The sequence below is a fragment of the Papaver somniferum genome, chromosome 3 (genome assembly GCF_003573695.1).
Source record: "Papaver somniferum cultivar HN1 chromosome 3, ASM357369v1, whole genome shotgun sequence".
Classification (NCBI taxonomy): domain Eukaryota; kingdom Viridiplantae; phylum Streptophyta; class Magnoliopsida; order Ranunculales; family Papaveraceae; genus Papaver; species Papaver somniferum.
In genome coordinates, this window is record NC_039360.1 from 104,427,651 (window position 1) to 104,451,463 (window position 23,813).

At 36.8% G+C, this 23,813-nt stretch overlaps 2 long non-coding RNA genes and 1 pseudogene across 14 annotated transcripts; 1 reads left to right on the top strand and 2 right to left on the bottom strand.

Annotated features, from left to right (window-relative positions):
* The first annotated feature begins 13,261 nt into the window (after nt 1–13,261).
* LOC113357016 lies at nt 13,262–16,468 on the top strand. The gene is made up of 6 exons (XR_003363368.1): nt 13,262–13,604; nt 14,045–14,351; nt 14,459–14,730; nt 14,847–14,972; nt 15,151–15,383; nt 16,248–16,468. It is a non-coding gene; the product is annotated as an uncharacterized LOC113357016 (long non-coding RNA).
* Nucleotides 16,469–16,838: 370 nt separating this feature from the next.
* On the bottom strand, nt 16,839–19,103 carry LOC113359821 (annotated as a pseudogene).
* A 391-nt stretch (nt 19,104–19,494) lies between these two features.
* LOC113357014 lies at nt 19,495–23,723 on the bottom strand. Of its 13 annotated transcripts, none has more exons than XR_003363362.1 (6): nt 23,246–23,470; nt 21,904–23,136; nt 21,674–21,746; nt 21,315–21,564; nt 20,956–21,165; nt 19,495–19,662 (listed from the first exon to the last, which is right to left on the bottom strand). It is a non-coding gene; the product is annotated as an uncharacterized LOC113357014 (long non-coding RNA). The 13 variants fall into 13 exon arrangements; XR_003363355.1 differs by lacking the exon at nt 19,495–19,662 and adding an exon at nt 19,685–19,868 and having other exon boundaries at nt 20,261–21,165; XR_003363361.1 differs by lacking the exon at nt 19,495–19,662 and adding an exon at nt 19,688–19,868.
* Nucleotides 23,724–23,813: the final 90 nt, after the last annotated feature.

The window sequence follows — 23,813 nt, forward strand, 5'->3', positions numbered from 1 at the left end:
TCTTCATCAAAGATGATTTCAACGACGGGATCTTCATCACTAGCTATAAGAAATTTGAGCAAATCACTCATACTCTAGAAGCACTTCTTTCTAAAAAAGAATAACAAACAAAATGGTTGGAATTTAATATACTTATATTTAATCTATTTCGGTTATCGTTCTTATTCGCTTGTCGGATTTCTCGGTATTGTACTTGCAATCGTGCTACTTGACCCGCTGTATAATAGTTGAGTGACAGCGATTCCTGACTTAGCAAACATCGTGGCAGAGAGTTGTTTTCCTTTTTATCCACGTTGCCCAAAACTAAGAAAAAGGAAATAAAGAGATAAAAGAAGTTCTATTTTTAATCATAAAATACGAACTACAATCGAGATTACCATCAAACTTATATAAAAGCTGGCGATGACTGATGGGGTTCTTCATCACAAATCATTATCATTCTTCCAAATTAAGGAATTGTATATAGTAATTCTCGAGTTAAAAAAAAAAATGTTTGCGGTGTTACTGCTTGAAACTAAATGGTAGTTTCACACAATATTTGGGGTCTAAGAAGATTTATCCATGGAAATTCAGATTTAACAAACTAGTATACACAAGCAAATTTTTTTTTAAATCAGACTGACAAAAGCTTTTGATCAAAACTTATAGTTAAATTGAAGTAAAATCCCGAGAATTTGGATTATTCTAGATCTTAATTCTTGTTACCTTTTTATGTAACTTCATCTCATCATACTAATTGAAGCAGTTAGATTTCAAAATTATGATATATGTTGATTCCTTTCAGTAGTTTCAAAAATTTGATTGTTATGGCCGTTATATATGATAGTCATACTGATTGTGTGTTTTTTGATCCATCATTTTTCTCTGTTTAGAATTTGAATTATAAACGAATTACAACAGAAATTTAAAAGTCAAATGTCTAATTCATCATTAAAGTTAAGAATTGATACTTCAATCTTCTCATCAAAACTAGAAACCCTAGTTGCAGAACTAAGAAGAAATAGGTTGAGTTTTCTACCGAAAAAAATAGGGAATATTCTGACATGTATTACACGTGAGATAGCCACGTCAAAGTTGTGGTCACTCAGCTGTTATAAAACTGTCTATATAACATTTTCGATTGTACTTGTACGGTATGTTCTTTTATATTCTCTTATTTTCGATCTTAAACAACCTTGAATTTTCATTAATGAATATTACTTTGAAATATCCAAAAAAGAAAAAAAAAATTATTACATAATATTTTTTCGTACATCCAAAAGTATATAACCAGACTTTGTTGGAGTTCTGTTAAATTATTGCCTCAAGCAAGTTAACTAGTTCTTAATAGTTCAATACATTCTAGTTTGTGCATCTTTTAAATGGGATGTTTTATGATACCAAAGAAGATTACTTGCAAGATAAACTTAATACAAAGAGATTTTTGCAAATTTTAAGGATCTATACCTAAAGTCTTGAGATTTTATTTGTAAACCGATTTTCATGGGGGATTAGGTCTCAAAGAAGCTAGTAAGGTAAACCAATTTATGATTACAAATGCGACAAAGAGGTTAGAAAACCATCCTTCTGATTTATAGTCAACTCTATTGAAAGTTCACGTTGCTTTCTGGAAAAAGTTACAGAGTAAAATCTAAAATGAGGTAGGATCCATGCACAATCTTATTCACGCACTATCTCACAATATTTGGGCCAATTTTTTTATAAATCTCAAACGACAGTGAATTTGAAGCTACTATTTGATGATATGTTCTTACAAAGCTCTATACCTACCAAAAATAAACACAATGTGAAATACCAAACCTCATAATTTACTTATCTTAATTTCAATCATCAATTTTCAAAGATTGATTTTCAGTGCAGCAGATGAAGGTGGTTATTGTTGGAACTTTGGATCAAAAATTATTATGTGAGTGAAAAATTGGTTTTGAAAGTTTAAACTCCAAGAGGTGTGTTTAAGGGTCATGCCTTTTCACCATAAGACACTTAGTGCACAAGTGTTATGGAGAGTCACCATTAGACATGGTGAGTCACCTGCGGATGAAAGGACACTTTGTAGAGTCACCATTGACTCTATATAAACCCATCTCCTAGTTTTGTTTTTACACAAGTTAGAAGAGAACAAAAACAAGTTTTGAAGTCAAGAGTCAGAGTCATTTAAGAGCATAGTAATTGTCAACATTCGCTGGCGTAAGAGTATTGTAGTGCTACTTACTATAAGGCGTGATCATTGTATCTTGGAAGGTGACATCCGTAGAACCGTGAGCACCGTATGCAGGGATGAATTGTCTTTAAGGAAAGAGGATTACCTCGCCTCGATCAACCAATCCTATAAGCTTTTCTAACTCTCTTCTTGTTAGTATTTTGTTAGTCGCATGAACATGATTTCCGAGAAACCGAAATCGCATATATTTACTTCCAACAGTTATACATTTCTGATTGTGTTTACCTTTACTTTTAGCCTACAGAGCATACCTTGTGTCTTTGTTATATGTGTTTTTATGTACTCTTATAAAATATTTATTCAAAAAAAGAAAAGAAAAAAAAAAAGAAAAAGAAAAACGTCATTTCTTTTTATATTATGTTTTTCGATTGGATTTTAACTGTCAGTATTTTTTTTTTTTTTTTTTTTTGACGACCATCGTTTTCTTCTTCTTCTACAATTATTAACATCCGAGGTTCTTTTCAGATATTGTGTTAGAGTTTTGTGTGGTCAATTACGCGTAGAGTACGTTATTATGGCATAAGACTGCGTGTTGAACCAATGCCTTGCTTTAATTGTCCTTTGATCAAACATTGTCATGTTTGAGAATTGTTGGTAATTATGACATCCTGCCATTAAATCTCTAAGGAACGAGGCAAATGTCAACAAACAATGCCATCCGCTAAAAACAAAATCGAAAAACTGGTGGATGAAATATCCTGCTCCAAAAGTTTAATTAAAAAGCCATTCAAACACGTTTGTTTCTTGTTCATGGAATCGTAGATTACCACCAAAGTCCAAAGGGACATTAATTTGTTTAGACTGTTTTTTCTTTTGTGATTAACTAATTCGGTTAGAGCATACCATTAGTGACTAGGGCGGCATGGGCGGGGAGTATCTATTTTCTCTCTTTCAAATTTGGATTTTGTGGCATTGCTAGACTACTTTTCGTCTTTCGGGTGATGTTTCCATATTTAATGTTGCACCTGCAACGGTTGCTTACTTGTGCAAACCGGATACTCGAGCGCAATTGCACAAAGTTATTACGCATCATAAGCAAATGAATTTAGCTGCCGATGATTAACCTGTCCGGTTGGTCCATCTTGAATTCTTTATCAACAGTTTTTGTCTTTTAAAAGTAGGTTACCCGTGACCGTGATGTTGATCACGGGCTAATCAATGAGATAGATTCGTCCGGTTGCGAATAACGATCGTTATGTAGTTATCCACTTCCAGCTTAACAGTTTTTAATTCTCGCTTTCATTGCGAAAATATCCGTAGAATTATTAGTTAAATAACTTGGCTGCTTACGCCAAACAAGAAAACACAAAAGAAGCTTTGGGACTTTTTGGAATCTTATTAAAACAATTGGTAGTCGGGCTTTACGAATCATCTTCTCTGATTCTTTATAGGCAGCCGACAATTACAACCAAAAATACCAATTTTCTTTAAAGATAATCGTGAAAACTATTTCGAAACACCAATTTTTTTAATCAACTTTTCGGGACACCATATAGATATAGATAGATACATGAGCCGATTTATTTAAGACGGCTGCTTTCAGAGGCTGCTACAGTGTCTTCCGGGGGACAGCTTTTTTTTTTTTTTTTTGAGGGGACCAAATAATTACCACCAAGGCACCAACCCATAGAGGTGGTGCTGCAGTCACCTTATGCTATCAGGGGTAAATATCAAGTTGTTTTGTTGACTGGTAATTTATTGAGTAGTTAATAATGCGCCAATCTAAAAATTGAAAAGTTACCTATACAGAGGTATTGTTTTTAATACGAAGGCCGCGCCCATAGAGATGTCTATGATCACCTGATTTTGTATGTCCAAAAACGACATTGAGGAGGGAAAAATGGATTTGAGGAGGGAAAGATTACGAGGAGAGAACAAAAATTCTTAGGGAGGATTTGACTTCTTAAATGAGAGAAGAAATATCTAAAATGTCCTTGAGCTTTTTATGATAAAGTTTATCGACCAAAAAAAAATCGTCTATTCCTTTACGTTCTCTAGTACAGGTAATGGAGGTGCGAATAAAAATCGTAAGAATGGATGATCATTTTTTTTCTTGTCGATTTTTCGTATTTAGTACCAGCATTGTGAGTCAGTATTGTCAACATTTTTGTATAAAATGTCGGTTGTTTATCTTTAATGCCGAAAAAAACACGTATATGCATGTCGGTTGTCTTTCTGAATGTTGTTTGTTGTTAATTTTAAGTATAAATTGTTTGTATGTCTTTTGATGTAGGTCTAAAGCCAGGAAAATTAAGAAGAAAGATTTCGACACTCCTGGTTCTCTACCTCCTTGAGGTGGTCGCCATAAACGTTAGGGAGCTAGGGAAAGATTGTGAGCATAGTAAACTCACAATTTGTGAACGTACTGGAGAACCGGATGATGAGGAAGATGAAAACGCAACCTGTGAACATATTGGAGAATCAGATGATGTGGAAGATAAGGAATGCAATCTTTTGCAAACCGTGGCTGTAATGTTCATGAATTGATTCAAGTGAATCAAAATCGATTTTGTTTCAATTGTGTCTTGTATACTTCTACGAGAATATAAACAATTGAACAACTCCATAACTAGTTTCATTTGAGTCATTTGAACTAGTTGTGATTAAGATGAACAAGGTTGATATGAAAGTGTTCATATGGCTAACTTCGGTTAATCATTGTTGAGCCAACTATGTGCACACGTTTGGGTACGGTTACTCATACCTAAATGAAGTCACGTTTCATTTGTGTATAATTATCTAAGTTCGATCTAACGATAGAAAGATATTAGCTTGACTCTAATCAGGTTTTCATCTGACGGTGAATATTGAATGTTTTGTTACCAAGGTAGCATTGATTGCAAACCCTGATTTGAAGACTATATAAGGGAGAACTCTAGCAACTGGAAAACCCAATACCCACACCTCCTGTGTGATACTAGTTGCGACTAGATTCGATTCTCATTTAACCTAGGTTTTTCCTAAAACCATTATAGGTTAAGGACTTAAAGACTTCATTGGGATTATGAAGCCAGACCCAACTATTTTCTCTGTAGTTGCGTGTTATGATCTTACCTTGTTCTATTGTGTTGAGTACTATCTTCTCTAAGATTTGATCGAGATTTAATCTCCGATAGGTAAGATGAAAAGTAATCACAAACATCTTCGTCTCATCGTTTGTGATTCCACAATATCTTGTTTCGCTTCCATACGATTAAGATTATTGTGAGGTGATTGATATTATTAGGTTGTTCTTCGGGAATATAAGACCGGTGTATTAATTGGTTCCTGTTCACCTTGATTTATCAAAGACAAAACAAAAACTCGTAGGTATTTTTGTGGGAGACAAATTTATATATTCAATGGACTTTTCTATGTGAAACAGATTTTTTTATCAAGTCTTCGACTTTGGGTCGTTGCAACTCTTAGTTGTGGGTGAGATCAGCTACGGGAATCAAGTGTGCAGAATCCGGCGTGGTTCAAGAGGCGTAAGGAACGCAACTGTACCTTAATTAGTGTGAGATTGGTTAGGGCTCAACTACATTCCAGTCCGAAGTTAACTTGTAGTGGGCGAGAGTTTGTAGCGGCTTAATACAGTGTGGTGTTTAAATCTGGACTAGGTCCTGGGGTTTTCCTGCATTTGCGGTTTCCTTGTTAACAAAATTTCTGGTGTCTGTGGTATTTCTTTTTCGCATTATATAATTGAAATATCACAGGTTGTGCGTAGTTTTATCAATTAGACAATCCAACCTTTGGTTGTTGATATAAATTGATTGACGCTTGAATATTGGTCTTTGGTACCATCCAAGTTATTTCTCATATTAATCCGGTTCACAGATTTCTATCTGTTCGATTGCATATTGATTTGAGAGATTGAGATATAACTCTTGGATGTAGTTTCCTTGATTGAGTCTGACTGTCTAGTTGATTCTCTTGGAAATATATTGGAGTTAGTCCATACAAATTGTCTAAACAAAATATTGGGTGTGGTTGTTAGACCCACGATTTTTCAGATTAGACTGCGCTATCAAGGAAATTTATGCTAAAAATCATTATATACATTGGGGGAGACTTAATAGTGTACTACTGATGGGTAAACACCCTAGTAGGAAATCCAGAAAAATTGACCATTCGAGAGTGGATGATGTTCAAACTGTTTTAGGTAATACTCCCTCCGTCCCACTCCTAAGTGACCTATTTGATTTTAGATTTTGTCCCAATGATAAGTGACCTATATCACTAAACAATGAGATATTCCGGAATTATCCTTTTAGTTAATTATAAATAATATATGAAATATGTATAATTTGATAGGCATGTTTATATTCGTTACGTAGGTGTTTTAAAATGTTTTTCAATTGTATGAAATTTGCGAACATCCGTGGAGTATTTTGAGAGATAAACCATTTTTAAATTTCACTAGTTATTATTCATAAGGGTATAATTGTAAAAAATGATTAAAAATACTATTTTCCTTGTTTGCCTTAAAAATTGTGCAAATTTCAAATAGGTCACTTAGGAGTGGGACGGAGGGAGTATTTGTTAAATTCTACATGAATGCTACCTCCGAACCACAAATCTGCCTTCATATATGTTTTTGGTCCTTATCAAACCGCAAATGATATTTCAAATACCAATTATGTATACTACTAATCTACTATCAAAATACAAAAGATAGATAACTTAGCCATATCAACAAACCACAAGCGTAAATAGGTTCAAGGAGTAGCACTGAAAATTCTGAGTGAAATCTCACAGATTAACGTAAGCACTGGTCCAATCGAAACCAAATGGGATTAATAAATTTGGTACATAAGGTTTGCATGAAAGAACATTTTATGGATTTGATTCTCCATATGTTTTGTTTCTCAATGTCGGGTTTGCACAATTAGCCTAAGACTTCAACAGAGTGTAATACGGGAGGCTCCACTGTCAGAAAAAGCTACATATATAAATGGGAGAAATTGATGTAATTCCTTTATTACTCATTTGTTGGCTATTACCGATTGATAATTGATGTAAGTACTTCATATCATCAAACAATTGCTTGCAGGGGAACCTTTCTACCTATCATTCTAACTCAGTGAGACTGAAGACTCTGTCATCTATTTTGAAATTTTAAGTTTCCGAGCGGTTCCCAAGACTATAAATGCTCTACCACAAGTTAACAATTTTTAAATATTATTATTTTTTCCTTGTGATTGTGAATGTTGTTGGAAATCACAGAGATTCTTGGTTAAGTAAATTTTATACTTAGAGAAGATATTCTTTACGTTTTTAACCTTCTACTGAATAAGTATAATTTAATTGCTTTTCACTGTGACTATTTTAATCTAATCTCTTCATCTTCCCACCATCTTCTCCTGTTTCTTCCTTTCCATTATTCATCCCCACTAGAAAATTCTATTGATTTATCAAATAATTTCAACATTCGCTTGATTTAATGTATTGGTCCCAACGATCACAGACTTTTGAGTTTGATTATTTTGTCTAAAATCTTGATTACCATTATTAAATCAAAATTTTGACACACACATTTAAGGTTTTGATCAGAATCATCATTTATGCATTCATCGCAATTTCAATACCAGCAACAAAAAATTCTTAAAAATCTGGATTTTTGTGATGCTAAATTTAACTTACTAAAAATAAAACCGAAATTTAATATCCAAACCCTTAATACAAAAATACGCCTACTTTTTAGGATCTTATATACGTTTTAAGAAAATCTGTCGGAGTCACCAGTCTTATTTACAGTATCTTACGTAACTTTGGGAAGAATTGATGGGAAAAGATGGAGGAGGAAGAGACGCGAAGACATATAGGAAGAGGAAAAGATAAAACAATAAGGAAGAATTTGATGGGTAAATATGGGATTTGAATTTTCTTTTTTTAAGTTATAGTTTATCAACCGAGGAACATTAAAAAGTTATGAAATCAATAACAAAATTTCATTTATATCCCTCTTAACTTGTGCATGAAGGATAGTGGTTTACCACCAATCCGCCTTCTCGTATTTCTTCTAACCTCGATAAAAGTGAGGTATTTGAATAAAGCTCTGGGGTTTGTAAAGTTCTTTGTAAACACCGTTTCCCTGCGGGAGAAAAAAAAAGAGAATTCAGAGAATACTACTCAAAATTGGTCAGCTTTATCCTCTTCCAGCGAGGAAAGTATAGAAAGTAAAACCTGTTTAACTTACGAAACTACACAGTTGGCCAAAATTAGATGAGGAGGTAGGATCCATGGACAGTCTGATGGACAAGGTCAGATAAAATTTGCGCCATTTTTTCGTACAATCTAAACGGCAATGAGTTTAAGTATAATATTTCGATGATATGTTCCTTTTATAAAACTCTACATTCCTACAAAAAAATGAACACAATTCGAGATGTATAAAACGACTATCTACCCCTTTAAATATCAGCCGTTCAAAATTACCGGTTGAAATTGAGATCGGTAGATGGTGAGATTTGCTATCTCTAATTGCGTTCATTATTTGTAGGAATGTAGAATCTTATAAGAGGAACGTATTATCAAAATATTACACTTAAATTCATTGTCATTTGGATTTTGCGAGGAAAATGACGCAAATCATGTGTGACCTTGTCCATCTAAGGCTAACTCATATGGGCTAGATATCTAGCAGCTAGATTGGCCATTCATGTCAGTTAGGACAACCTCCTAAGTCCTATGGTATTTCTAATCTAGCAGCGAAACGCTGAACCAAACAGCGTCACATGATTTTATACTAATCATTATCATTTCTCTCTCCACCTTTTTCCTCTCTCTCTCCCTCTTTTTCCTCTCTCTCTCTCTCCACCTTTTCCCTCTCTCTCCCTCTTTTTCCTCTCTCTCCATCTTTTCCCTCTCAAATACGTCTCACTTTCTTTCTCTACCAAAAACATTTGTCTACCGCTGAATGGTTCAACAATTATGTCACTTTTTCAGCGCTGAATCATTCAACGTTTCAATCTCGCTACTAGTTGAACTGCGAGCAGTTGTTAGGAGAGAGAAGTATCCAGAAATAGTGTTAATTTTTTTACCATACTTTTTTCTTGATTTGCAACACTTTTTGGCCAATCTAGCAGTTCAATCTATCCCATAGGGATTAGCCTAAGAGTGTCCATGGGTCCTCCCTCAGATGAGTCCAGGTTAGATGTTAGAGTCAGGGTACAATCTGTATTATTATCAAACCAATCATTCACCGGTTTTTCATCGAATATATTCTCAGCCGTAGATGACTAAAACGGCTGATATTAACTGTGAAAAAAAGATCAAATCCCCTCTTTCTGCGTCAATTGTAATAAATCTCTTTCTCTCCTTTCTTCTGGGGTTTCAGAAACAGTGAAACTGAAGTCGAAGAAGAAGAATATCACCGTTTCGACGTTTCATCATCAATATTAAACCCACGATTCCGTAAGTGTTTTCTCAGTTGTCTTTTTATTGTTTCCAAGTGTGGATGGGGAAAAACGATTTGCTGGTTTTCACGGAATTGAAGAGTCGACCGTGTGGAGACTCCTTGAACCGAGCGAAATGTTGAACCTCACACAGATGCACTACAAAAAGGGAGTGCTTTAAGTTCGAGAGATCAATCTGTAAGACCCCGGCCTAAACCAAGCACAATGGCTGTTCCAGAGTCAATTCGGTCACAAGAGAGGATGGGTTGATCTGTAGGAGGGAAGCTGAGAAATGCGTGAGATCAATGGTGATCTGAGATTGTAGGTGTGTTGTGAATTCAACGTGAAAATGCTCTGAATGATTGAATTTTGCTCAATTGAGAGTAATTTATGTGAGTTCGTGTAGACGAAAGATTGTCTGTATGATCTTGGATGAGAAATTGCTCGTTTTGGCGAATGTTGTTCGATTGTTCGAAAACCCTATGTCTTTTCAATCAGGATGCAGGGACATTTTATAATGCCGGAGTTGAAAACACCATGATCCCATGAAGTGTGACAGTTGCTGGAATCAGAGAGTGGGAAATGGGGAAATCGTGTTAAAACCAATTACTCATCGTGCGGAGACTTGGTTAACTTTCCACCCACTACTTTGCTGACTCTTCCAACTGATTGCACAACTTGCTCACATTCTCGTCGTGGGTGAACACACGTGCCGCCAGACCGCCAAACCAAAACCCTAGTTAATATCCCCCCATGTGACACGATTGAAATCTCGTGATTGTGGAGTCAGTTGCCGACTGTATGGGATGATGAGTCCATGTAGCGCTGAGTTGAACATGATTAGCAAATGTTTTGAAACTCATGAATTTAATGTGTCTGCTGAGACGAGGTATCATTATAACCTAAGACGAGCAAAACTATGTTGCTAAATTGTTGAATATTGATAGTTGAACCAACATTCTCTGGTTTGAGCAAATATTGCTAGTCCGAGCGAATATTGCTAATTGAGTAAATATTGCCGGTTTGAGAGAATATTGCTAATTCGAGCAAATATTGCTAGTTTGAACAAATATCGTTTTTCTAATGAATTGTTGGTAGCTGGACCAAGTAAAATATTAATTTACGTTACTGACTGCTGGGTCGAGCAAAATAAATACGAATGTTAATCATGGAATCAACATAAAATTATCAGAGTGTTAGAATCTGCTCAGAATTACGTTTCTGCAAAGCTCTGGATTCAAAACCCTAATTTTACCGAGATAATGATTTACTGAAAATCACATAAGACCGGCTACATGGGATGACGGGTTCACCATATAACGCCCAGATGCTCGAATGAGCAAAAATACCAAAGTCTCTTGAGGACCAGTTGGTGAAAGAATGATTAAATGTTGGTTTAATCATTTACTGAAATAATGCTCGTGTGAGCGACAAATCATAAAACCTGGTTTTATGGAAAATATGAGGGACCGACCAAGAGGTCATGGGACCGTCTCTTGATGGCCGTGGGACCAGTAGATGGTCATTTGAGCAAACTTCCAATTGTTTGGAAAGAGTTTGAACCTAATATGAGCAGCTGAGCAAATTAGGTTAAAATCATTAAAGCACGCGGGACCAGCTGTTTGCAAGCCTCAGGGTCACCCTTGGTCGGTCAAGGGGATGTGTCCGTGTCACCATGATGTCCGTGCTTCAGTCCTGAGAATTTTGATATTTTCTGGTGCACGTTTGAGCAACATTTGGAGAAACTATGAAAAATCCATGGTTTTGCTGAAACTGGAAAAAATACATGAGATGATGAAAATAATAAATAAACAAGGAATCACAAGGTGTGGGACCGTCCACGGCTAGGGCATGGCCGGCCGACTGACACGCGGTCCCACATGCTTTTCCCAGTTTTATGTATTTTTCTCTGATTTAAGGGAAATTCCATGAAACTGGAGAGTTTGGCGAAATTAGGGAACTTCCATGAGATGAGAGACATAAATTAAAATATAAAATAGGGAATGGGAGTGTGGGACCGGCAATGGCCGTGGCATGGGCGGCCGGCCAATGGGCGCGGGTCCCAAGACACTCTTCCCAATTTTATGTAATTTTGATGATTTTAGATAATTTTCATAAAATCAAAGGGATTTGTTGAAATCAGGGAGTTTACATGAAATCAGGAAACAAAACACCAAATAATAATAAAATAATTGGCGTGTGGGACCGGCTAGGGCATGGCCGGCCGGCTAGAAGCCGGTCTCACAAGTTTTCCTAATTTTTTAATATTTTCCATGATTTTAGAGAAAATACATGAAATTAAGTAATTTTAGGGGAAATTCATAAAACCAAGGAATTTTCATAATTTGAGAAGGAATAATAAAATAATGGGACGTGAGGTGTGGGACCGGCCACGGCCAAGGCATGACCGGCCGACCGGCGGTCCCGCGACACCTTTTCCTAATTTTATTATTTTTGATAAAATCATGTGATTTAGATAAAAATACATGAAATTAGGTAATTTTCATGATTTTAGGGAAAATTCATAAAATCAAGGAATTTTCATAATTTCAGAAGAAATAATAAAATAATGAGACGTGAGGTGTGGGACCGGCCACGGCCAAGACATGGTCGGCTGGTGCTCGGTCCCGCGACACCTTTCCCTAATTTTATTATTTTTGATAAAATCATGTGATTTAGATAATTTCTTTGAAATAAAGGAAATTTGCTCGAACAAGAGGATTTTCATGAGATCGTGAAAATAGTAAAAATATGATAAAATATAAAATTGGGCGCGGGATTAGTCACGACATGACTGGCCGGCTGGTGAGCCTAGTCCCCTGGCGCTTTTGCTTAATATTTTATTATTATTATTTTCCCTTCCTATTTTGCGTAGGTTCCTCGTTCGTTCGTATTTTTGAAATGCTCGTTCGTGCATTCAAAATGCTGGTCTGTGCATTATCTGCTAATTACACTTGCACCATTTTTGTCAGGGCTTATTCGATGCTCAGATGCCTGTTTCGTTGAATATTTATTACTAACCTGTGGAATTTTGCTGGGAAGAACCACAGATTGAAGTAACAAAATATAACGAGGAATCGTAGAATATTGCTGAATATTCAGGCGATTAATTGACGACTCGTAGAATATTGCTGGATATTCAGACGATTTAAGATAATTAATTGCTGGCTCTGTACTAGAAGGGCTTCCTGTCTAGGAGCATTAATTATCTGAGGGTTGAGCAATATGAACTTGCTGGAGTGTCATATTCCTCTTGCATAGTCGGGGAAAATGTTGTTACATCCCGAAGACGTTGTCGCTCTATACTAGCAGACATGCTGTCTAGGAGCCGCCCAATCTTTCGATTCTATACAGTATGAGATGTGCCGTGGCCTCAACTGAGAGACTGCACATCTTCATCTTCTCTGAGAGACTTTCTCCATCAGGGGTGGCATGAGCTTTCATGCACAGAGACATGAGTCTCGATACTCATCCGATTGCCGGATCCGGAATAATTACTGAAATTGCTCAGTATTCATGAGATGTGCCGTGGCCTCAGCTGAGAGACTATACATCTACACGTACTATGAGAGACAACCTTCTCAGTCAGAGATTTATGACATGAGCTTGCATGCTTTAATGAGAGACATGAGTCTCAATACTCATCCGGTTACCGAATCTGGAGTATAGTTTTATAATTCTACCCTTTGTCGAAAACCCACCATCTACACCAAGTAAAATTCGTTTTCATAAGAATCCATTCAAGAAACTTCTCAAACGTTTCCTAAATTTTGGATTAACTCTCTCTAACTGTAAAGTTTTCAAATTGTAATTCTCAGAAATCTGAAGCGAGTGTTATCAATGGCGATACGAGAATTTCAGTTGTACAACAGCATGTCTAAGCAGAAGGAGATCTTCGTACCTAAAGAGCCAGGGAAAGTTGGGATGTATATGTGTGGTGTTACAGCTTATGATCTCAGTCATATCGGTCATGCTCGTGCATATATTGTTTTTGATGTCCTTCATAGGTATAATTCTGATATTTTTCTCTTTGTCTTTCCCTTTCATTTTACAAATTAGGGTTTAGAGTTTCGATTTGTTTGTTGTGTCTGGTCTGGCGAAGTGATAAATTCGATGACGTTAAATGCTTGAATAGCTTAAACGATCCATTTGTTGCAATGTTGTGTGGGAATGTTTAGTAGATAAAGGGAACAAATGGTGGAATTTTTGTTTAGAGAAGAGGATTTTTGCACCACGTAGTGAAAATGAAAAAGAATTTCAAGAGGAGGAATCACAAATGCTTCAGAATTGATTATTTTCTCAGTTGTTTTTATTGGTTTACAGAAGCATGCTATACTTAATATTGTAAACGTAAAATGCTTTTGAGATCGCTGATTTCTCTCCTAATTATGGACTAATTGTGATTGACATAATATTGTGCGATCTTAACAAAGGTTCTTGCTGGCAGATTATACAAATTGATTGTGACGGAGATGTCTACTTTTCGGTGACAAATTTCCAGCTTATGGCCGGTTAGGTTAAATGGCGGGTTAGGCATGTACCTGGAATTTGATCTGGTTCTTGCTGGCAGATTATACAAAAATGATTGTGCTTATGCTGCTGACGGAGATGTCTACTTTTCGGATGACAAATTTTTAGCTTATGGGCGGCTATCTGGGCGAAAATTAGAAGACGATCGAGCTGGTGGAGGTGGGAGAGCTCAAGACAGTTTAACTTCAAAGAAAAGAAATCAAAATGACTTTGCATGATAGAAGGTGAGAGAACAGGCGCCTAGCATGCTTATGGTTGTTTTCTTTTTGCTATCTTATTGTGTTTATGGCTGTTCACTTTTTGGTGGCTTATTGTCTTTATGCGGCTGCAGGCTGCAAAGCCGGGGGAAATTAGCTGGGAAAGTCCTTGGGGACCTGGTGGCACATAGAGTGCAGTGCCATGAGTGACCGTTATCTGACTTCCTCCTTTGATATTCATGGTGGAGGAATGGATCTGATATTCCCACATCATGAAAATGAACTTGCTCAGAGTTGCGCTCCCCCCCGCCCCAACACTTGTGAAATTAAATATTGGAAGCATAATGGGTTTGTCAATACGAACAACGAGAAAATGTCCAAGTCCCTTGGCAACTTTTTACTATTTGTGAGTCGAGTGATTACTCATTCCCCCCCCCCCCCCCCCCCCCCCCCCCCCCCCCCCCCCCCCTATTTTAACACTATTTGTTCTTCTGTTTCCTAACCATTTCCTTTCCCTTTTAGGTCATCAAATTGTATCATCCGTTAGCATTGAGGTATTTCATGATGACTACGCACTATCGGTCTCCTGTCAATTACTCACTAGATCAGCTAGATATTGCGTCTGATACTGTTTTGTACTCGTATCAGGTAAATAACCAATTTTTACTGATACTTCAATAGTTTTAGCCAAAAGAAATGATAATTTGATGGATTAGATCTCCTAGGTGCTGCATAAGTGCTTTTTGTGTGAGTAATCTTCTTGCTATCTATCACACATGTGTAATAATATATATTTTTAACTCGCACTGTTGGTCATGTCTTTTAGATGTTGCTGGACTGTGACGAGGCCTTAATTCCATTTCGAGAGAAAAATCCGAGGGATCAGTACCAAAGGGCAAAAATATTCGAATAACTCCCGACGCCCAGGAATGCATCAATAAATTAAAGACTGATTTTTACACTAAAATGTCAGATGATCTCCACGCTCAAGACTTCCTGAATGGTGCTCTTCAGGAAATTTTGAAGCTCATAAACAGTTCGCTGAACAAGCTCAAGAAGGTATTTCCTTGTCGCTGATCTATAGATCCTTCTAGTGTTTGTCAATAATGGCTATATACCTCACATGCATGTTAAAGGTGTCTTTGGAGCTAAATACTTACCTGTGCCAAAGGCAAACCAACGGATCCAATATGCCATATGTCCAGTCTAAGAATTTTTTTTCTCTCGATCAGAAAAATAAAAAAATAAGAAGAAGATTTTTTCTCCTTTAAATACATTTCCTCTTCATGTATTATCCCTAGGAATCCATTTTCTCAAACTTCTGTAGTGATTTTTTCACCTTAATATTTTCTGATGAATATCTAAAGTGTACTCGAGCAACAAAATTACACAGGAGAAGGCAAATAGGTCGACGTTCATGTGGTCATCTTACCTGTGTCTCTAGTGATTCAGAACTGTCAGTGACAGCTTAGAATAGGGTCGGCATTTTCGCTTGTCTGCTTATTGAGTGTTTAAGATCTGAGATCTAGTCCATAAATTAGAGTTCGAATTCATGTTTTGATATTTAATCAGAAACTGTTGACCAATTTTTTTTGGATACTTTATGAAATGCATATTATGGGGTACTTATTATTCCTTGTTCTAAAACACAATGTATCATATCTCGGTCTCAAAACCACACCTTCACTGCTACCTGCACTTATCTGTATGCGGGTCCTGCTGCCTAGAATGCTCTAGATTGTGCTTATGCTGACTGTACATTGCACTTCTCCTTGTGTAATGAGATGCTTGTTTGGTAGTTTCAAAGTAAGAACCACCGGTATGGTGAAACTTCATTTGGGTTCTACAGTTACCCACCTTGGTTTCGCAATTGGTTCATGTATTTCCTGCTTTTTGCCCGAGTCTTACAGTGTGCATTTCCAGGCAAAGCAACAACAGCAATCGTTGTTCCCGTCCCTTGCTGAAATGGAGAAAGAAGCGAAGATGGTTCTAGATACTCTTGGGCTAATGTCATCTTTATCCTATTCAGAGGTACGGCGTCTTACGTCACCGATAGTCCGTTTATCTCCCTCAAGGAACATTTCAGTGGAAGTTTAAAACAACCAAAAGAAATTCCGTCATTTTTCTTCACTATCTGAATTGTGTTGCATACCGAACAGGTTCTGGAGCAATTGAAAGCTAAGGCTTTGACGAGAGCAAATTTGACCGAGGAAGATGTGTTGGAACAAATAGTACTTATGGATTTGGGCAATGAAACTAGATCTCCTTGTGTCCAAAGTTAGAAACTGAACAAACTGTTGCAGTAGCTTCTACTGAATTAAAACAAAACTCAGAAATGGAAGAAACTGTTGCAGTAGCTTCTAGCCTTCTACTGAAGTAAACAAAATTTAGCAACCAAAACTTCATACAGAATCTCTGATTCAAAAAAAAAAAAAGTTTGTTTTTTGTTGTTCGCTTCTCTTGAGCTGTACACCAGTTTTTACCATTAGGTATGAGAAACAAGTTTGTAGCAGGTTGAACATTAACTCAATCTATGGTAATTAACCCTGTAGTTACAGTGCTTTTACAAGTTGATTATTATCAAAACTAATTTGATTGGTAGTTAACCCTGAAAGTGGTTAACATTCGACCATCCTCCCAGTCTATCCTGTTGTTGGGGCATCTTCCCATTCACGTTTAGATTTCATTTCCAGAACTAGTTGGCTCTTGTTGATTCATCTTTGCAGCTTCTTGCTGCCTTTTCATTAACGCTTCATAATAAGCCTTATAGTACTCGGCCTGTATATCTTTTTCCTCCTCTTCTCCAATTTTTAAGTCAGCAGATGTTGCCCCCCGGTCCACCTTTTCCTCAATAGTGACTTGTGCCCTGCCTGATCATCCAAGGACCCAAGACTTTCGTCGCTCCAACCTCAGGTTTGATATCCTCTTCTTTCGATGCCGCATCAGACAGCTCGACCTCAACCTTTGGATCTCCCATAGATGCTCGTGATTCCCACGCTTGGAGAGTACCAAATTCAGGACAAGTTAAATCCTTCACATTCTTGAGTTGTTCCACCAATGGTTTCAGCTGTTGTTTCATCTTTTCTTTTAAGCATATCCCTCAACTTTTTAGCAGCTAAATCGTCACCCTCAGCAACGAGTTTACCATCGCAGTTTTCGCAGTGAAATCCCTCACCCGTTGAGGAAATTAGATGAAGAGCATCCAAAGCGTTATACCTTTTCTTGCAACCAGGACATAGATATTCCTGAACTGTATTCACATAGTCAAGTTCAGCCTTCAACTTCTTCTTCATGCTGTGATGTCTGTATCTTACTACATCGTGAATCTGTGAGTAATCTAGACAGCAGTAAGAATGGGTATGCACTTGTTCCTCTTTCCCATGACCATCGCTAAATCTGTGTGCACCTTTTGCTGTCTCTCTTCTATGAACCCTTGTGACTAGCTTCTCTTCCTCAAAAAGAACGTAATATCCGGCGTAGTTGTTTATTGTGCAGCTTCAAATCTTTGGCCAAATCCTCCTCTCTGACCCATTGTCGCCTTGTGAGAGCATCAAGAATTACTACCGCCATCCCTCGGTTATAATCTCTACCATTCTTCGGCAACTGTACATCATCATAGAAAGCTCTAGCAACAAGCTTCACCAAGCTGCTAAATGGGTCTATACTCGTTATACTTTTCTTTTAGTTAGGGATATAATTACGATCAAAGGATATGCATCATATGATTCAGTGTTTTAATTAGGGATATAATTAAGATCAAGTTTTCTTTTAAGTGTTTTACTTAGGGATATAATTAAGATCAAAGGATATAATTCAGATCAAGTTTTCTTTCAAATGTTTTACTTGGGGATATAATTAAGATCAAAGGATATAGTTCAGATCAAGACTGATGTAATACTCGAGACGGAGAGAATTGAGAGAAAGTCTAGTAATTGTGTGTTGGAATACCGTAGACAAGGTGTTTATTTATAAGCATATGAAACTTGATTCCCAAGTCTTCCGGTTAAAAGAAACCATTACAATTTGGAAAGAGCAGCCCAAGTTACAACTAATGCACGAACGCGTCTTAGAGGGCCTTCTTCTTTTATATCTGTTTTGCTACCGCTAGTGCCAACTTAATATACTAGATGTTGTGCCCGTGCTACGTCTGGGCAGCTTCTCAAACTTGGTTCACCAATTCAATCTACAACTACAAATACAATGCATAAATGCCTCTTTCTTTGAACCATATTTTGTATTTGGTAAAGCTCGGCTTCGCCTCGCCCCAGTTCCCATTTGATTTGGTAAAACTCGGCTTCGCCTCGCCAAATCCCGATACGATTTGGTAAAGCTCGGCTTCGCCTCGCCCTAATTGGTGAACCAAGTTTGAGAAGCTGCCCGGGCGTAGCACCTAGTGCTGCTCCAATAGAAAAAGTGATCAAACTCAAGTCTTTTCTAGGAGATGTTATACTAACTTCTCCTAGATTTTGTGCCCGTGCTACGCACCGGGCATTTTTTTCTTTTGAATCATATTTTTTTTGTTTGGTGTCATGTGGCTTCGTCTCTCCATATCGTGCATTTTTTATTTGGTGTGGCTTGGCTTCGCCTCGCCCCGACCCAGTGCATATTTAGGATTTTTGATTTCGTGTGGCTCAGCTTCGCCTCGGCTTTGCCTCGCCTCGTCCCGGTGCATGCTTAGGATTTTTTATTTGGTGTGGCTGGGTTTCGCCTCACCCCGTCCTAATACATGCTTAGGATTTATGATTTGGTGTGATTCGGATTCGCCTCACCTCGCCCCATCGCGATGCATTTTTGATTTGGTGTTGCGCGCGTCTTTAACCATATTTTTTATTTAGTGTTGTGTGGGGCGTTTAGGATTTTTGACTTCGACACCCCCCGTCGTCTTTGGGCATCTTAATCTCTTCCAGTTTGGTAGTAGATTTTTTCTTTTCCAATTGTTTCTCTCTTGATCTTAACTGTTGTATTAGTGGGTGAAAGGCCTGTGATGCACATTCCTCTGTTGGCTTTTTGGAATCTCTTGGAGCATTTACTCCTTTGATCCCAATATCTCATAATCGCCCGTCATTTCAAGTTTCCTCTCCAGGTATCTTTTATCCCACAACTATTAATGCCCCTTTCCGCACAAAAGCCTGAAATATAGATTTGCTACTGGAGTACGAACGCGACGTAATGGAAAAAATAAATGCAATTTTAAGATGCCATAAATTAATGGGACTGCACTATAACTGCCACAGGCGTTTGATACGGATGTTTCCGTGTATCAAATGCCCTGTACTCTATCATTGTCTTCCGGGCTCCATCCTGACAATGATGTTGAACTCTTCTTCCGGGCTCCATCCTGGCAATGATGTTGAACTCTTCAGTGTTTTAGATGTATTCGGTGTATCCTAAACAGTCCTAAGCATCTGCACCATTTTCTAAATCCCAAAAATGACCACCACGCATGTATTTAGACCGCAGCAACTGAACCCAAAGGAATCCTTCTCAAATAAGAACCTCCAGGCTAATTTAGCAACCATGGATTTATTCAAGTGTTTAAGAGACCTAATGAGAAAGCACAGTACTGAATAAAAGTTACTAAAAATATAAACGCATGACCTGAATTAAGCAAAACTCACATCACCACAACACCATCGACAAAGGGAGTATTCAGGGTTGTTCTGAGTACAAATTTCAGTTCACAAACACCCATGCCTTAACTGAACTAAGATGTATTAGAAAGAATGTATGTTCACGGAAACAAAAGAATAACAGACACACTTTAAAGTGTAGCTAGGCTCGAGATCAATGAGCAATATTCTTTCTCGTGACATGATTTCAGTGAGAAGGGTTTGTTGTTTGTCTTTCCACTTAAAAACCATTGGTGGCCGAAAGAAAGAGGACTGAAGGAGGGATTGAGAAAATTCAGTTGAAAAAAAAGTGCAAAGATCACCCACCTCATCATTAGTGAAATTTGTCAGCTGCTAGCTTGTACAATGTTGGATAAGGATTGTCCAAAGGGTTATTGCAAAATGCCAACTCCATATCATGTTTCAACTAAACATTCTTACAGAGGCACATCTTGTCACCACATCTTGCTTTTCTTCACATGTTATTTGTCAAAATTTGAGGTTCGGATTTCGTAAATGGTAATTAATCATTAGATAGGCAACACATGAGAATATTTGTGAAGTGAAACTACCATTGGAATTGTCTCATACCTTCTTGTTTTCCATCTGTCTAGCAGTCTTAGTTACACCCAAGTTCAAAAAAAGTAGTGGTGAGGACATGACCCAGCGAAAAACCCATGCCATGGACTTGACTTGAAACATAATCACTACTCAGTGTATAGATGGATATCAATAAACTATATAAACCATGTATTATTTGAGCACACACAATATCCATCAATGTATTCTAGTAATATTTCTCTGTTGAGGCGCAAGGTTATTTGATTCCAGAATCATCTCTAATTGGAAGCACAAATAGCAGCAGTTATGGAATTCATCCGTAATGAGGGCTTTCATGTCACTTTTTAGATTTACATGGATATTGTGTAAAGAACACAACATGAATTTTTTGTGTAAAGAATTATGTTTCCTTGCAATCAAATGCATAACAAATTTCAGAATGAGGAAGTAAGAAAATGTACCTTTTATTGAATCAAAACACTCTTGGAAGATTGCTTAATCGTCCCTGAAAACCACGAAAACATGCCTGTTGAGACCTCGGGATGTAAATGAGCACGCATTTGTTTCCTTGAAGTCTTTGCAAGTTTTCGATCTCTACAGATATCGGATTTCCTCCTCATCATCATTTATATGCCAACTATTGCTTGTTATTCCAACCATAAGGTACATATCTGCAGACATATAATCCTTAGATGTAACGAAAATATTACTGCTGACAAACAAAATTGTAAGGAAATCACTACCATCTAAATAACCGGCACTACGTACGTGGACCGAAATAGTACAATACTCATAAAATTGCATAAAGATCAATCGATACCTACACCAGACTTAACCTCTTCACCAACCCCCCGTTGCATTGCTTCTACTCTAAGCCTGACTATTTCTGATACCTTTTTCGCATGGCACTCTCCAATCTCTGTTCTCTCTAGGATCGTAATTTAGCTCTACTATAATTGGGTTCTTCGTTCGGATCTGCCACCCTCAGACTCTTTTTTATACTTCGGAAGCTCTACTGTTACATTCTCAAGCTCTTGTTCTATGTAGTTACATACCTACATATCTGCAGTCTGTATACAAAAAATAAGAAAGCAAAATTATTGCTTGATGATCATTTCAAAAATTATTATTATATTAGAAGCATGTAAAGAAACTATTGCATCCCAAATAGATTTCTACCTCCTTATTGCTTGGATTTTTTAAGCTTTCCAACTGGTGATCCCCCAAACTTGGTTACAACTTCATCCACAGACTTAAAAGATCGATATTTATAAATTTATTATTTTAATAGGGGATAGACAATAATACACTGAGTGATTATTAGCCTCATTCTTGATTCAGTTAAATATCAAATATTCTAAATGTGCTGAAAAAAATGAAACATGTTCTTGGCAGATTAAAAATAATACCTGTTACTTTCCAGAGAGGTTTCTTGGTACATAAACTGTTGCAGAGGTCTGATGCAACAGTTGCAACAGATAGAAGGAATCATGGAGTACTCCACTACCCATGCCATGGCTACCTAAAAAATCTGTCAATGCTACCATTGAATATTTGTCGCTGCCATGGTATATCTATAGAGATTGGGGTAAGTATAACATCTTTTGCCGCATCAATTGCACCTGAACCAATTATGTTAATGTTACCCTCCTGATCAACAAACTCATAGAAAAATATCAATTCAGTTCAATAATTATTAGAAGATAGTTACAATACTTGATTAACTTCATAAGATTTCGGCTGTGGTATTACGTATAACTGATTGATAACCTCTTACTTTGCTTCCTCAATGGATGATGCAATTATATGAAATGGTTCTTTTCTGTAATCAAACCATTTTGCGTGGCTTCCATCGTCAATCAAGGTCCTTTGCGGTGGAGCAAAAATCAGGAGAGATTACATAAAAGAATACAAGAGAAAATTTTAGACTTTGGATCTGTCTCACACTTTCTATGCCTATCCTACACCCACAAATACAGGGAACTCTTTTAAAAGAAAGAAAACTGAAAGAACTCGTTAATTCAAATAGATTAGGTAATTAAACAGCATGACAACAAACAAAATCTAAGAATTAATCCATGTATAATCACCTGCAATATATAAAAACAATACGAAATATAAATCAATAGCTAATAAAACTTAGCCTGAATGCGTTGATCATTTAACTAAACAATCTACAGATTAATGAGAACCCATGATCCACGGTCTGTTAGGAAACAGATATGAAAAAAAGCATATAAGAACATGATATAAGAGAGATGATGATTCCATTCTACGAACATGATATAAGAGAGATGATGATTCCAGTTTACCTGATCATCAGTTTATGACGAAGAAGAAGCAAACTCTAATAAGTAATAATACCTTCGGATTTCATAAGTAAGAAAGCCTTAATTAGGAGAATCACAGGGCATCTAACGAATGCAAATGAGGGGGACTCACCAGGTTGAATTTCAAGTGATGTCTGTCTATAAAGATCTCCAAATCAATTGAAGGCCAAATAACATATAAAAGATCTCCAATCGGGCTTACTTTACCACTCTATACGGAACTTAGAATTGAAAAACTGAAAAGCAGGGAAGTAAAGAGAAAAGTGATATACCTTAAAAGACATATCTTCAATGAAGCAACACACCAATGACCTAATATTGAAAACAGAGAAACAACCAAAAATTACTCATATTATATCACCAAAATAAAATTAGGATTAAAAGTTGGATAAAATAAATTAGGATTCTTTTTGAAACCTACACCAAAAACGAAAATCAGAGATATCATCAGGGATTCTTCAAATTTCGCTTCAAAGACCTGGCGAAGAGATTGCACTCGAACCAAAGAAAACCCTTCACCTAATTCTTAAAGAAACTTAAATTGAGCCCAATACATCTAATTATACTTCAATCATGAGCAAACCCATCATAATTTGATCAAATTATAAACCCATCTAATTATACATAGTTAATTAAAGAAACCCTAAATTACCTGGTTTTGTGATTCTTCATCAGAATGGTCCCCTAACTTCAATTTATAACAGCAACGGGTTTTTCTTCTTCTTTCTTCTCTCGTCGAAGATGTAGAGACGATTTTTGGGTACGGCTTGAGAGATTTGGATCGCGATAAGGTTTTTTTCTTCGCTTTTCTATGTTTTTGTTTTCGATTTTTTTTTTCACGGATATAAATAAATAAAAAATTCTTTTATTTTGTGAGAAAAAACCTTGTTTTTCTCTCCTTTAAGGAAAAGTGAAAAGGAGCAATTCTGTCTGTCACCGTTCAACGTGGAGCTTAAGGAGCTTAGGATTTTAAAGGTATTAGATTTCCA